The following is a 16,029-nucleotide window of genomic DNA, read 5'->3' as shown; positions in this document are numbered from 1 at the left end:
AGTTCCGATGCAAAGACCTTATCAGTGACTCAATATTAACGCCAAAATATGCAATCTTTAATGACTTGACAACAGTATCGTAATTATATCCCTTCTTAATAAGTCTATTCAAAGGTTTTGTAAGTTTCTGAGGTGAATACTGACACCTTTGTGCTTTATAAAGAATATTTCCATAAAAAAATTGGATGTATGCACTAAAATAATAGGATCTTTTTTACTCTTTATCAAACAGAGGTAACAGACGATTCGGTGCAAATTACAACACCAACAAATAAAATCACCACAAGAGTAATAACAAAGTCGACTGACATAGGTATGTTTCAAATGTTTATTTTTATTAATGTTTTGAAGGAAGTTTGTCTTGAAATAGATTGCTTAAAACAATTCTACACTACGGTCAACCTCTTATGTTACATACTCAACTGCCAATCAAACTAGACGAAATAAATGTACTAAAACAAATACATTCTTTCTTGAGCAAAGGGAAAACATTGTATGCAGGACAACAAGGACCGCGTATACTTTTTTTGTTTTAAAAAAACCCTCGCGCCTATACAAGTAATGTTTAAAAAACACAGATGAGAAAACAAAATCTTATCAAAGAAATATATATAAGAAAATGTGGTATGAGGGCCAATGAGACAACTCTCCATCCAAGTAACAATTTGTAAAAGTAAACCACTATAGGTCACAGTTGGACTTTCAACATGGAGCCTTGGCTTACATTGAACAGCAAGCTGTAATGGGCATATCAAGCACTAGTGTGAAACCATTTAAACAATACAACCAACAGTATAATCTATATAAAAAAAGATAAACGAGAAACCCTTATGAACCACATCAACAAACGACAACAACTGAACAACAGTTCAAGACTTACCAACTGATGTGGGCATTTTTTTGTATAATCCATTCTGACATAAACAAATGACTGATTTAGTATATGCGTCCATGTTTATTTATATAATAAAGTGCACATATTGTCTATTTTGGTTGAAGAGGTGAAATGATTTATTTATATGAGCCAGCCTGAAGTAACGATACAAAAATACATATTCTAGAAAATTTGTCTTCTATTTTTTTTTATTAGTGATGTGCATATCGTTTCTTTTGTTGTCTATAAGAATAAATAAATAGTTTCGTTGCTAAAATGGTCATCATAACATAATTTTCCCTTTGAATTTCAGAAAAAACTGACTATCTATAAAAAAAGATGTGGTATGAATGCGAATCAGACAATTCTCCACGAGAGACCACATGACAAAGAAATAAATAACAATAGATCCCCTTATGGCCTTTAACAAAAAAACCCATACCGCATAGTCAGCTAATCTATTTATATTTTTACCCCATTTAATTTTTCCACCAGTTCTAAAAAAATGGTTAAAGTTAAGTAATTCGCTTTTATCCTGCAATTAGCTAGTTATTGTATACAAATAACAGGAAAACAACATTTTTTTTGCTTTGTTTGTACATGTACAAATAAATTTCCTGCTACCCGCTTTTATATTGATCAATCGGTAATATGGATATTTCTTTCTGGGTAATAGTTCATTTTGGGGTTTTCTTCGAGTCCGCGTTTCAATAATTGTAAAAATCAGAGACAATGGTTAAGATTAAAACAACTTATGCTCAAATACCAGGTGTAAATTGTATACAATATATGTACATTGTCAGAAATATAAAATGTATTAGTTCTCGCTGCTAAACAGGAGAAAAACTCGAAAAGCCTCGCTTTTCGTTCTGTTTCTAAAGCTCGTACAAATAAATTTCACGTTTACCAACAAAGTACATTAATTTCATAATCAATACATTATCCCACAGTTGTTGATAAGAATTTATCTTTTTGTTCAATATTTCAACGATATTCGAATAAATTAGAAACATCAACTTATTTTCCGAACGGAGAGTCATTAACTCAATGAAAATTATAGCGGGATATACGGTATAAACGGTAAGTTTCGATGCGTTTAGTTATGAACGCGAATGGTTCTATAGGCCACAGACCACAATTAATTCCTCTATCAGTTCTTTATAACCTTTTGCATCATTTAAAAATTGCACCATGCACTTTTGTCCATTTTTTTGTGTGTGTAATGTATAGTCCTAGTCCTAGTCCAAATATATATCCAAAATTCAAAATGATTGAACCAATCACTTTTACAAATTTAGCCAATACACAACCACACCCCTATTGACAAGTCAAGAGATGTTCCGAAAACTGTAAATATTACTTTTTGCACTTTGCCTAATCACTCATTGCAAATCAAAATCAGTTAAAATACAACATCCAAAAATTTATTTCACCTCTCTTCTTTCATTTCCACCAAAAAAATCTAAGAAATGAGTGAGGAAGGGAAAGAAAAAAAATTAAGGAAAAATACACTCTAATTAAAAGGAACTATATTCGTTTGGACAACGAAAAGCGGGGTCATTAATTGTGGTCTTGGGCCTATACATATAGCTAAATACACAATTAAATGTTCATGAAATTGATATGCTGCGCGCACATCATTATTCTAAAAAATATAAAATTTCATACAAATATATTCTATTGGATCTAAATGTTATCATTCTAAAATTTATGTTTTGACAGTTTCCGTTAAATATTGCCATTTTTAGATATATCGGTCCCCCTTTTCTCGGCTACTGTTAAAGCGAGACGTTTTTTTTTTTCTATTAAAAGCTAGCGAGGCATGAAGTTCATATAATTCAATCCAAAGTATCCTCAAACAATTTTGATTTGATGCAATCTTGTTCGCCTTGAAATCGACGTAACATGTTTAGTCAAAATTCTGTAAAAAAAATCACCTATATAACGAAAAGAAAACAGTGAAAGACTTTAACACGAAAGGGTAAACTTAAATTCTTCTGTAATTTTCCCGCTACTGATTATAAATTAAGAAGTTCACTTGTCATGTTTTGTATTGTTGGAATTTCGGAACCCTCTTGTTCATCCGTTTAAAGCACCATGAAACAATTGCCAGCTAACTCCCATTTTTCACATTGCAGTATGTCATTGATACGATTTGAGTTCTCAAAATGAATCAAGATAAAATAAGGATAATAACACATTTGTAAAAAATATAAAACCCTTGTTATGTTTATTACTTTTTGAGAACATCTTTATGTTAAAGATATGAATCAAAGTACTGAAGTACTGAACATCGGATGACCGCAAGTTCTTGTGGACGGTCACAAGCTCTTGTCTCAGAAATCGCATCTCTTTACCTGAAAGTGACGTTTAAGTACAGATATGTATTTTTCTGAGACAAGTCCGTGCGAAGATGATAAATTCAACCTCATCGTAGTAGTCATAAAAATCAGTAAACTCTAGGTTTTTTTTTGTTATACATTATTTTAATATTTGTAAATTACAGTTCCATGTATATATAATTTTTATTCATTTGTATATCATTCTATTGCACTATATTAATTATAGTGCTGTGCAAGTGCATGGTGGACACTCTTCTGTTATAATTCGATTTTTCTCAACTCACCTTCACCAATCCTCTTCATGCCGGTCGGCATTTAAGGCCCTGATACATTGTTACCATCTCACACGGTCTTTAGCTACTGTTCCTGCTGAAGTCCAGCTGTTCCATCCAAGTGGTGTTCGTTCTGTCTCTACAGTCCGTCTCCAGGTGGTTTTGGGACGTCCAACTTTCCTATTTCCCTCTGGTTTCCATGTCAGTGCAACTGAACATATACTGTTGGCATCCATCCTAAGTACATGGCCAATCCATCTCCAACGCCGTTCTATTACATCATCGCTTAGCTTCTTTGTTCCAGCTCTTATGTGTAGGTTTTCATTTGAAATTGTATTGGGCCATCTTATTTTCAATATCTGTCTCAGACATCTATTTTGAAAGGTTTTTAATTTCTTCTTGTCTTGTTCAGTTGTTTTCCAGGTTTCACATCCATACAGTAGGACTGATATGACTAAGCTGTTAAATAATCTGACCTTTGTTTTAAATGACAGTACCGATGATCTCCATATTTGTCTTAACCTGCTGAATTGGCCTTTAGCTTTCTTGAACCTGTTGTCCATATCATTGTCACAGCCACCTTTTGTTGTAACTACTCCTCCTATGTAAGTAAAGGTATCGACATCCTCTAGGTCTTTCTCATTTAACTTCACTGGGTTGTTATTCGTGGTGTTCATCCGAATTGCTTTTGTTTTGGATGCGTTTATCTTTAATCCTATTTTGCTGGCATTTTCTTGAAGTTTACTTGTTTTTAACTGTATATGTTGGAATTTGGAAGATAGTAGTGCTAGGTCATCCGCAAAATCAAAGTCCTCTAGTTTGGTGGTAAATTTCCATCTAATTCCTGTTGCATGGTCTTTTATTGTTTGCTTCATGACATAGTCAATGGCTAACAGTAATAAGGAGCCAGACATCACGCATCCTTGTTTTACTCCTGTTTTTACTTTGAACCATTCTGATTGTATACCTTCATCTATGACTGCACACTCAAATGAATCGTAAAAGAGTTTTATTACTGTGATGAGTTTGTCTGGGATGCGATAAGCTTTTAAGATGGACCATAAGCTTTCCCTGTGTATGGAATCAAACGCCTTTTCAAAGTCTACAAAGTTGATGTATAAAGGAGCATTCCATTCAGAACATTGTTTTATGATGTTTCTTAAAGCAAATAGTTGTTCAGTAGTGCTTTTCCCCCTTCTGAAGCCAGCTTGCTCTTGTCTTAACTCTTCATCTATTCATTCTTGTATTCTTTGGATGATTATCTTAGTGAATACCTTACTTGGCACGGAGAGTAGTGTTATGCCTCTGTAGTTGTTGCAACATGTCCGGTCTCCTTTCTTTACAATTTTAACAATTAGACCTTTACTCCACTCCTTTGGTATTTCGTTTCCAACCCATATTATATTGTAGAGCTTTAGCAAATACTTAGTGGTTGTTATTGTATCTGCTTTTAGTATTTCCGCTGTTATGCCATCTATGCCTCCTGACTTCCCATTCTTTAATCTTTTCAAGGCTTTTGTAATTTCCTCTTTTCTGATTGGACCAGTATCTATCTCTCTTTCTTCAATTTCATAGTTTAAATTGATGTAAAATGCTATTTCTGGTTCAGGTCTATTCAAGACTTCTTGAAAGTGTTCTTTCCATCTTTTAAGTTTTTCCTCATGGTTTGATAATAAATTTCCAGACTTGTCTTTGATGACTTGAGGTGGTTTCTGTTTTTCATTGCAAATTGTTCTAGTAACCTCATGTACTGTTTTCATCATACCATTGCTTGCTGCTTTTTCTGCTTCTTCAATTAAGTTGTCTGTCCATTGCCTTTTGTCATTTCTCATACTTGTCTTTACCTCCTTGTCTTTGTCGCTATACTTGGCATTTAAACTGTTCTTTACTCTTTCGGATCTACTGTTGTTAGTTCTTTCCTTTAGTTGTCTTCTCTCGTCTACAAGTTTCCATGACTCATTGGAGATCCAGGGCTTATGCCCACGCTCTTTGAAACCTAAGGTTTTAGTTGCTGTTTCTTTATAGCATTTTGTTACTCCTTCCCAGAATGTTTCTATGTCCCCTAGTTCATCTAATAGTTGGAACCTGTTCTTAAGCTCGATTGAAAATGCTTTTCTTACTTCTGGACGTTGCAGTTTGGTGGTATCAAATCTCTTCCTTGTAGTATCCATTACTATTTTATGTTTTTTAAGTTTGATTCTTAATTTGCATTTGAGAAGTTCGTGATCGCTGCCAATGTCTGCTCCTCTCATTGCTCTTGTGTCCAATATTGATGTTCTGTGTTGTCTAGTAACCAGGATATGGTCTATTTGATTTTCTGTTTTCTTGTTTGGTGATATCCATGTAATCTTATGTTTGTCTTTATGTGGAAAGATTGTGCCAGTAATAACTAAGTTGTTCCTTTGACAAATATCAAGGAGGTTTTCTCCATTTTCGTTTCTTCTCCCTATTCCATGCCTTCCCGTGATGTTCTCATGACCTTCATTGTTCATTTCAACCTTTGTATTTAAGTATCCCATTACTAAGAGAATGTCATGTTTAGGTGTTCCTGCTATGACTCTATCTAGCTGTTCTATGAAGCTTTCTTTTGTTTCATCTGTAGCATCGTTGGTCGGTGCATATACAGTGATGATACTTATTTTGATGGTTGTTGTATAAAATCTGGCATACATTAATCTCTCAGTGATTGGCTTCCATTCAATCAGTGCCTTTTTTGTTTGGTTTGACAGCATCATTCCAACTCCTGCCTAATGTAATCTATCTTTTCTGCCTGAGTATATTAAGACTTTACCATTTTGAAGTGTAAGCTTTCCACTGTCTAGCCATCTGACTTCATTTAAGGCCAATATTTCTATAAAATTGAGAAAGGAAATGGTGAATATGTCAAAGCGACAACCACCCGACCATAGAGCAAACAACAGCCGAAGGCAACCAATGGATCTTCAATGTAGCGAGAATTCCCGCACCCGTAGGTGTCCTTCAGCTGGCCCCTAAAATATGCATAATAGTACAGTGATAATGGACGTCATACTAAACTCCGAATTATACACAAGAAACTAAAATTTAAAATCATACAAGACTAACAAAGGCCAGAGGCTCCTGACTTGGGACAGGCGCAAAATTGCGGCGGGGTTAAACATGTTTATGAGATCTCAACCCTCCCCCTATACCTCTAGCCAATGTAGAAAAGTAAAACAATAACAATACGCACATTAAAATTCAGTTCAAGAGAAGTCCGAGTCTGATGTCAAAAGATGTAACAAAAGAAAATAAATAAAATGACAATAATACATAAATAACATCAGACTACTAGCAGTTAACTGACATGCCAGCTCCAGACCTCAATTAAACTGATTGAAAGATTATGTCTTCATCATATGAATATCAGGTACAATCCCTCCCGTTAGGGGTTTAGTATCATACTATCATAAAATATATGAGAAGAACATAACCCGTGTCATGCCAACAACTGTTTTTTTAGAAATAAATGTGTTTAGTTCCGATGCAAAGACCCTATCAGTGAATCAATGTTAAAGCCAAAATATGCAATCTTTAATGACCTGACAACAGTATCGTAACTATATCCCCTTTTAATAAGTCTATTTAAAGGTTTTGTTAGTTTCTGAGGAGAATACTGACATTTTTGTGCTTTATAAAGAATATTTCCATAAAATTTTGGATGTGAAATACCTGAACGTATAAGATGTCTGCATGTTGAGTTATATTTACGAATTATTTCCTTATACCGGTGATAAAATTTAGTAAATGTTTTGACCAGTTTGTGATATCGAAAACCCTGGTGTAATAATTTTTCAGTAATACATAAATTTCTCTCGCTAAAATCTAATACATTGTTACATACACGAGCGAATCGTACAAGTTGAGATATATAAACACCATAAGATGGTGACAAGGGAACGTCACCATCTAAAAATGGATAATTAACAATAGGAAATGAAAAATCATCTCTTTTATCATAAATTTTTGTATTAAGCTTCCCGTTTATGATATAGATATCAAGATCGAGGAAAGGGCAGTGGTCACTGTTATCATTAGCTTTATTGAAAGTAAGTTCTACAGGATAAATTTCTTTAGTATACATACTGAAGTCGTCATTATTTAGAGCCAATATATCATCCAAATATCTAAAAGTATTGTTAAATTTTTGTATCAAATGTTGTTTTGATGGGTCTTTGCTAATTTTAGTCATAAATTGTAACTCATAACAATACAAAAACAGGTCCGCAATAAGTGGTGCACAGTTAGTCCCCATTGGAATTCCAATAACTTGACGATATACGGAATCTCCAAAGCGAACAAAAATGTTATCAAGTAAAAATTCAAGTGCATAAATAGTATCAAAGCATGTCCAATTGACATAGTTCTTTTGTTTATTGCTACTAAAAAATGATCTAAAAGAGTTTGAACATATGTACTCGCATTCCGACTTTTTAAATGCCCAGTTAATTAGGGATGTGATTTTTTTCTTAATAAGAATATGAGGCAAAGTGGTATATAGGGTAGAAAAATCAAAACTTTGAACAGATTCAAAATCACCAATATATGCATGCAATTTATCAAGTACTTCCAACGAGTTTTTGACACTCCAAAAGTAATTAATTCCACTATTTTCAAAGGCCTTATTTGAACAATTTATTATCAGGTTTTTTATTGTACCAAGTGTACTAGTAAGTAAAACAGACAATTTAGTAGTTGAACAATGGCTGGAAGATGAAATAAATCTATATTTGTAAGGTTTTTTGTGCAGCTTCGGAAGCCAGTACATAGTTGGGACTTTCATTGTGTTTGGTTCTGCTTGTAAAGAAGTAGCTAAAAGTTTATGTTTGTTACAGATGTCGTTTTCTGAAAATGAAGTCAGTTGGAATGTTGGTGAATTCGTGATTTCCTTTTGTAGAACCTCTATATAAAATTTACGTCAAACAATAATGATATTATTAGCAGCTTTATCAGCCGGGACAAAAACAAATTCCTTGGCTAGTTCTGTTAGTTTATTTTTGATACGCGAAATAGGGTTTTTATAGTTTTTGTTGAGGGTAAAATGTTCTTTAAAATGTTGTATTCGAATATCAACTATCTTCATTACTGAATTAAAAAAAGAGTCCAAAGATTTTTTGTCAGCTTTTTCCCGTTTTACCCATTTCAAACAGTAGGCGCGGAGTGAGTCGTTGATGATATTACGACACTCATTCCAGTTAACAGTTGACGGGGGACGATATTTAGGTCCTTTACTGAGGAATGATTTTAACTCTCGGTCGCGAACGATGTTAAGGTCTCCCGTTATAACATGGGAAATTGGTCCATAGGTGTATTCTGAATTACTGCAATTACACGACATAGGTGTATTTTCAGTGATATTTACATCTTTACACAATTGGCTATAATTAAACACATATTTTCGGGTAGATTTCTTGTAAATATAACAAATGAGAGGGAGTTCAGTATTATCAAAATATCCAGGAATTTGGTCTTTAACAGAATGGTCGTTAAAAATACCGGCAATATTTACAAAATCAAAACCTTTATTGACATACTTTATTTTAATAAAATGTTTTTTATGATCTTCAGGGCGATCAATTTTTGGAAACAGTTTAGAATAACAATATGCCATTATAATTTGGACAATTTCATACTTAGGACTGTAATATGAAATTGTGTTGCAATCCTCTAAAATTTTATTTAATTTATTTATAGGTAAAGAACAAAGCTTGGTTAACAGATAATGTCTGCCGTTGTTTTTTGAAATGGAAATTAGGTCCGAAATATTTGTATGGTTGGTCCGAAATTTTCTTTGATTGCGATTTTTTCTGCGTCCATGAGAACGATTTTTACGAACAGTTTTAGAAACTATATCCAAAATGTTAACAGAATCGGTTCTTGATATATTGCCAATTCCCATGATATTATCATTAAGACCGAGAGGGTAGACTGTCTGTAATTTTTTAATCCAATTTAATTCATTTATTTTTCGTGATCGTACAAACTTGGAATGAGATTCACCAGGCTGCTTATTTACTACTTCTAAAGGTTGAACTGTTAAATATTTAATAGGATGACTGTGCTTCTTAAGATGTTGATAAATGATACTTTTGAATTTATTGGGTCTTTTAAAACGATACAGGTGTTCTTGCGTGCGTTTAGATAAATATCGCCCAGTTTCACCTACGTACTGAATACCGCATCCCGGTTTGTTTCATGTGAGTAAATAAATAATACTGTTTGTTTTTCAAGTAATATCAGTTTCAAAATTTAGAGAAAATGTGCGACCATTAAATGTGGACCTTACTGTATTGTTGGTGGAAAGACGGGGACACGTAAGTCATTTTTTGGCATGACACTTATCGATAGAAGGGTAACCACGATTTTTATTGTTAAAAACGTTAGCTATGGTCGTATTTTTAGATAAGCGATTCTGAAGATTGAGACGTGTAGATACCCTTTGAACGAGTTTAGTATTTAATATTTTTCCATTTCTAAGCTTCATATTTGTTTTTTGGTATGTAGATTTATTACAAAGGAGCAAAGACTGGCGTCCAGAATATGAACCATCACACAGTAGATTAAATTGTGTAAAAATGATAAAACTGTTCGGCTCAAGACGTCAAATGCTTATTGTCATAAGTTACCCGACAAATTTAACAAAAGATAGGGTATATCAAGGTAGCGACTGACGTCTGACTAAATAGATGAATGGGGCTGAATATTAAAATACTACTTTTTGATAGATATTCCTAAAGTAATGAACATAGAGAAGTTCTCGCTCGGACACACACTCCATAATCTAGTATAATATAAGAGCATAAACCTTAAGCACGGGGAGGCACTCTACTGTCTCCACACGGCACTAAAGACAAACTCTGTAAAAAATAAAATTGAGAAAGGAAATGGTGAATATGTCAAAGCGACAACCACCCGACCATAGAGCAAACAACAGCCGAAGGCAACCAATGGATCTTCAATGTAGCGAGAATTCCCGCACCCGTAGGTGTCCTTCAGCTGGCCCCTAAAATATGCATAATAGTACAGTGATAATGGACGTCATACTAAACTCCGAATTATACACAAGAAACTAAAATTTAAAATCATACAAGACTAACAAAGGCCAGAGGCTCCTGACTTGGGACAGGCGCAAAATTGCGGCGGGGTTAAACATGTTTATGAGATCTCAACCCTCCCCCTATACCTCTAGCCAATGTAGAAAAGTAAAACAATAACAATACGCACATTAAAATTCAGTTCAAGAGAAGTCCGAGTCTGATGTCAAAAGATGTAACAAAAGAAAATAAATAAAATGACAATAATACATAAATAACAACAGACTACTAGCAGTTAACTGACATGCCAGCTCCAGACCTCAATTAAACTGATTGAAAGATTATGTCTTCATCATATGAATATCAGGTACAATCCCTCCCGTTAGGGGTTTAGTATCATACTATCATAAAATATATGAGAAGAACATAACCCGTGTCATGCCAACAACTGTTTTTTTAGAAATAAATGTGTTTAGTTCCGATGCAAAGACCCTATCAGTGAATCAATGTTAAAGCCAAAATATGCAATCTTTAATGACCTGACAACAGTATCGTAACTATATCCCCTTTTAATAAGTCTATTTAAAGGTTTTGTTAGTTTCTGAGGAGAATACTATGTTGTATCTGTCCATTTCCCTCTCAACTTCTGCAGTTTTACCTGTGGCATACATAGTTCTTACATTCCAACTGCCTAGAAGTATATTATCTTTTGGTGTACACAAGGGTGTCAGCGTGTGGACTTCCCGTGGGCTTTCATTCACCAGCGTCATGTCCCTTAAACCATGTTGTGCAGCAGAGGTGTTATCCTCATGCTGTTTTCTTAATGTATCTTGGGTTTCCGTAATCAGCTTCTTTTTACTCTGCCTGGTGATTAGCCATACGCGATTTTTCTAATAGATTGAATTTGAGTGGGCATTCATATTTTCCAGCAATACACATTTCTTTACCTGAAAGTGACGTTAAAGTACAGATATATATTTTTTCTGAGACAAGTCTGTGCGTGGATGATAAATTCAACCTCATCGTAGTAGTGATACATTATTTTAATATTTGTAAATTACAGTTACATGTATATATAATTTTCATCCATTTGTATATCATTCTATTGCACTATACTAATAATAGTGCTGTGCAAGTGCATGGTGGACACTCTTCTGTAATAATTCGATTTTTCTAATAGACTGAATTCTAGTGGGCATATATATTTTCCAGCAAAACATTCAATGTCCCACGCAAAGAGAGGGAGCAAAGACATATAACTCTGCATGGGAGATTGCAAACGTTCTTGAGATATTCTTCCGCATGCGGTACACACTTTTTATGTACGTGTGTATAAATATTAAAGATTTTTTACTTTATTTATGTTTCTAACGAGTTTAACGACATTTTCATATTATTAATTTATGATAAAAAAAATATATTTTTAGGAGTATCCGTTTAAAAAGAAATTAAGAACAAGTGATAGAATGTAATTTTGCACTTGATAATTTCCGCGTATTTTTATAATCATGTTTATAAATCGGTTACAATCTCAAAACGAAGGTTACGTAATGGAAATTAAGGCGACAGCAAAACACATGAATGTCCTCACGGTCATTCGATGTAAAATGAATAGAGAAGTTGTTCATTAAGATATCATTAGATAAACAAACAGACGGACCTAATTTTTTTTCTCTTTTTGATTTCTCATTCAATGACCAGTGGCGGAACTCGAATTTTTGAAAATGATGGAGCTGCGTTTGTGGGATCTATAAACAGTTTGATTAAGAGGGGGCTCGGGACTCAGTTTTGCCAAAACTCCCTGCTAATTCAAAAAAAAAAAAAAAAATACAAGATAAGAGGTGGCGAGACAATATCTTCGTCCTCGGTCAATATTATCTGAATAGACGCATATATAATGTGTTGACCTTGTCAAAAGTCTTTAATTCATAAATGTAATTCGGTGCCTTCCAGAATCATGTTATGATTATGTATGCAAGATATGGCGACCTATGAAATGATCCGCTTGGTGCTGATGAAAGAGAACGTTACATAAATAAGGCCGTTAGTGCTCTGGTTTGAATTGTTTTACATAATCTTTTCAGGGCCTTTTATTGTTGAATATGCGGTATGGGCTTTACTCATTGATGAAGGCCGTACGCTGACCTAAAGTTGTTCATTTCTCTGTCATTTTGGTATCTTGTGGAGAGTTGTCTCATTGACAATCATACCACGTCTTCTTTTTTTAAATCAACTTATTTTCCGTAAAGAAATGAGGTTGCATTTTGTTTTTTACATGTAGCTTTTTTTTGCTTCAAATAACAGCGCAGAGCTTTTAGTTTCAGTCGATATACACGCCATCTTGAAATAACTACATGTCACATATAAATTCTGTTTGGTTGCTTCATGGTGTGGCTGATTTTCAGCAATAACTATTGGCTAACATGATATAAAAAATTACAGACGGTTCTCTTCTGAGGATATTAAGCCATCAAATGCCGGAAAACTAACTATGTGTATTACATTTCAGATCAAATAATATTAATTCATGGTCTTTTTATTATGCATATATTACACACTGAAATTGAAAATTAAAATATCAATCATTAATACTTCTTTATTTACATTGCTAATCTGCAATATGCACGATCTGTTTGCTAAAAATGTTCCTGTACAATGTTTTCAAAAATACATTAAATGTATTTTATGACTTTTGTCAATCTAGGCACACCTCCAGAGAGACAAACCTCGAGAATCGTGTAAATATTTTAATTTTCAACAAGTAAAGTGAACAAAATATAAAAAGAATGGATGTATAACGTATATTTTTTAAGTAGAACAACATAATTTTCCTAAAAACTAAATATTTATATAACAAAAATATCACATTTCCAATACTAAATCAACAACCCGATGCAGACATATTACCTTCAGTTCACATTCAACATCCTTGAAAAAGAATACAGCGATGTAGTTCAGAGCTTTTTAAAAAGCTAAAACTTATAAGTTTCTTAATTTTCAAGGTGTATATCACTGATGCGTTTTGTTTTAATCTGTGTCAAAAAAGCGTTTACCAGAACGTAATAGGTGTTTGCACATAACGTAATTGGTGTTTGGACATAACGTAATAGGTGTTTGCACATAACGTAATAGATGTTTAGACATAATGTAATAGGCATTTGCACATAGCGTAATCTATGGAACGCCATAGCTGTCTTATGTGTCTCTTTTATTATAATAAGGTGGGTTTTTATTATGCGAAGGTATCTGTATCTGTAGTGGTACGTGTAGAATCCTGTTAAGGCTTTTATACACGGTGGAGAAGAGCGCCGTTGTTATGGGCGGTATTCTTGTAGAGCGGTCTTAAATGCCTCTACAGAACCTGCATGCACAACTTTATCTGGTAGTTGGTTCCAGTAAATAGTTGTTTCCACAAAAAATGAATGTTTGTACTGTGGTTTGTTGCTATTTGGTACTTTAAGTCCTCTGGTGTTATTGATAACTCGACGTTCGATGATATTGTCAGTTTCACAGTTTGAATAAGTTTTGGCTTTTATTGTTCGTTTAGGTCTTGCTGGTATGACAAAATTGTCGGCTGGTAGAGCCGCCAACAGATCCTCAACCACCTTGTAAATCAGGATAAGACGGAGGCTGTGTCTTCTTTCCTCTAGCGTCTCCATTTCTAGCTGGCGTCTCATATTAGTTATGGACCCTGTTTCTCGACTCCTTTAGTTTTTCTTGATGAATCGTAAGCCTCTGTTTTGGATACGTTCTAGTTTGTCAATATCCCCTTTCATATATGGGTTCCAGATTGTTGCGCCATATTCCATTGTTGATCTTACTAGTGATATATATGCTACTTTCCTGCATGCTTCTGGCACGTTCCTCAAGTTCCTCCGAAGAAAGCCCAAGGTGGCGTTGGCTTTCTTGCTGATGTTATTTATGTGGAAGCTCCATTTCAGATCGTTTAAGATTTGGAGTCCTAAGTAGGGGTTCACTTCTACTTCTTGTAGGATGTGTTTATTAAGCGTGTAGAATTTGTCTGCATTTTTGTTTATGGATAGAACATAGCACTTTTTGGCGTTGAAACGCATTCCCCATTTGTCGGCCCAGATTTCTAGTTGTTTCAAATCTGTTTGTAGCTTTTGTTGGTCTTGGCTATTTGTAATTGTTCTGTATAGTAGGCAGTCGTCAGCAAATAGTCTGACTGATGACGTTACACTGTCTGTAGGTCATTGATGTGGCACAGGAATAAGATTGGTCCTAAGACTTTGCCCTGGGGGACCCCAGAGTCAACTGTTGTTTCGCCTGATGATTCGCCTTCCAAGATGGTTCTCATTGATCTTGCAGTTAGGAAGCCATTTGTGTGTATTACCTTTAATTCCATACTGATATAATTTATGTAATAATTTGTTGTGTGGTACTGTGTCGAATGCTTTTGAAAAATCTAATATGCCTACGTCGATTTGATGTCCCTTGTCATGTTCTTGTAGGAAGTCGTTGATGGTAGTTATGAGTTGGGTTTCACATGAGTATCCTGACCTGAAGCCGTGGTTTAAGTTGGTAAGGATTTTGTTTTTTTCCAGATGTTTTAAGATATGCCTGCATACGATATGGTGCTTTTCTATTATACGAAGGTGCTTTTCTATTATACGAAGGTGGTTTTTTATTATACGAAGGTGGTATTCTATTATACGTTGATGGTTTTCTATTATACGAAGGAGGTTTTCTATTATACGAAGGTTGTTTTCTATTATACGATTGTGTTTTTCTATTATACGAAGGTGGTTTTCTATTATACGAAGGTGGTTTTCTATTATACGATGGTGGTTTTCTATTATACGATGGTGGTTTTCTATTATATGAAGGTGGTTTTCTATTATATATACGAAGGTGCTTTTCTATTATGTGGATGAGCTTTTCTATTATGTGGATGTGGTTGCTGTGATTAACCGGAAGTGTGGCGTGTCACATGATTTGAAAACAGGGACGGGTCAATTGCTAATAAGATATGGAAAAATCTTAAATCAAGAAAATCATTTAAGTCTTTAAAAATTTTTTATGGACTATTTTATTTGAAATTAAACAATCAATTAATGATAATTGATAAGTGAATTTATCAATGTATCGGAATTCGTCCACCTGTTGACCCTGCATTGTTTTCGGCGATATATCCGGGTTGCACTAACGACAGGACGATTGCCCGGATTGGGACAGGATATATTGACTGGATGAGATATAAATAGTCAGAACTTTTTGTTATTTGATAGATTATTTCAATATATGAAGACCTTAGAGATACATAACTATATTTTTTGAAAATCTAACAAAAAAAGTTAAACAATATTTTTAAGCAAAAATAGTTGAAATGAACGACAAAAAGTATTAATGTATGGAATGCCAACGGGGTCAAAATTCTTAATTCGTAACTTGTCAATTCGTAACTTGTAACTGTGTAATTTCTAAATTGTTAATTCGTAAATTGTTAATTTGTATCTTGTTACTGTGAA

General features: G+C 34.1%; 1 long non-coding RNA gene across 1 annotated transcript in view; it reads left to right on the top strand.

Moving 5' to 3' along the window:
* Window positions 1–230: 230 nt before the first annotated feature.
* Window positions 231–16,029, top strand: part of LOC143052979 (uncharacterized) — a 34,207-nt gene continuing 18,408 nt past the window's right edge. Inside the window, exon 1 of the long non-coding RNA XR_012971318.1 lies at window positions 231–313. This is a non-coding gene — a long non-coding RNA (uncharacterized LOC143052979). The remainder of the gene's footprint in view (window positions 314–16,029) is intronic.

This window comes from Mytilus galloprovincialis, chromosome 11 (assembly GCF_965363235.1).
Source record: "Mytilus galloprovincialis chromosome 11, xbMytGall1.hap1.1, whole genome shotgun sequence".
NCBI lineage: Eukaryota > Metazoa > Mollusca > Bivalvia > Mytilida > Mytilidae > Mytilus > Mytilus galloprovincialis.
Note: the sequence above shows the minus strand (reverse complement) of the source record. Positions and strands in the feature narration are given on the sequence as shown.